Genomic DNA, 496 nt, shown 5'->3' with positions numbered 1-496 from the left:
GGTGATGGTGGTGATGGTGATGATGGTGGTGATGATGGTGATGGTGATGGTGGTGATGGTGATGGTGGTGATGGTGATGGTGGTGATGATGGTGGTGATGGTGATGATGGTGGTGATGATGATGATGATGATGATGGTGATGGTGATGGTGGTGATGGTGATGGTGATGGTGGTGATGGTGATGATGGTGATGGTGATGATGATGATGATGATGGTGATGGTGATGGTCGTGATGGTGATGATGGTGGTCATGGTGATGATGGTGGTGATGGTGGTGATGGTGATGATGATGATGGTGGTGATGATGGTGGTGATGGTGATGATGGTGGTGATGGTGATGGTGGTGATGATGGTGGTGATGATGATGATGATGATGATGGTGATGGTGATGGTGGTGATGGTGATGATGATGGTGATGGTGATGATGGTGATGATGATGATGGTGGTGATGATGGTGGTGATGGTGATGATGGTGGTGATGGTGATGATGGTGGTG

The sequence above is a fragment of the Galeopterus variegatus genome, unplaced genomic scaffold (assembly GCF_000696425.1).
Source record: "Galeopterus variegatus unplaced genomic scaffold, G_variegatus-3.0.2 Scaffold13943, whole genome shotgun sequence".
Taxonomy (NCBI): Eukaryota; Metazoa; Chordata; class Mammalia; order Dermoptera; family Cynocephalidae; genus Galeopterus; species Galeopterus variegatus.
The sequence above is the reverse complement of the archived record's forward strand: the minus strand, read 5'-3'. Positions refer to the sequence as shown.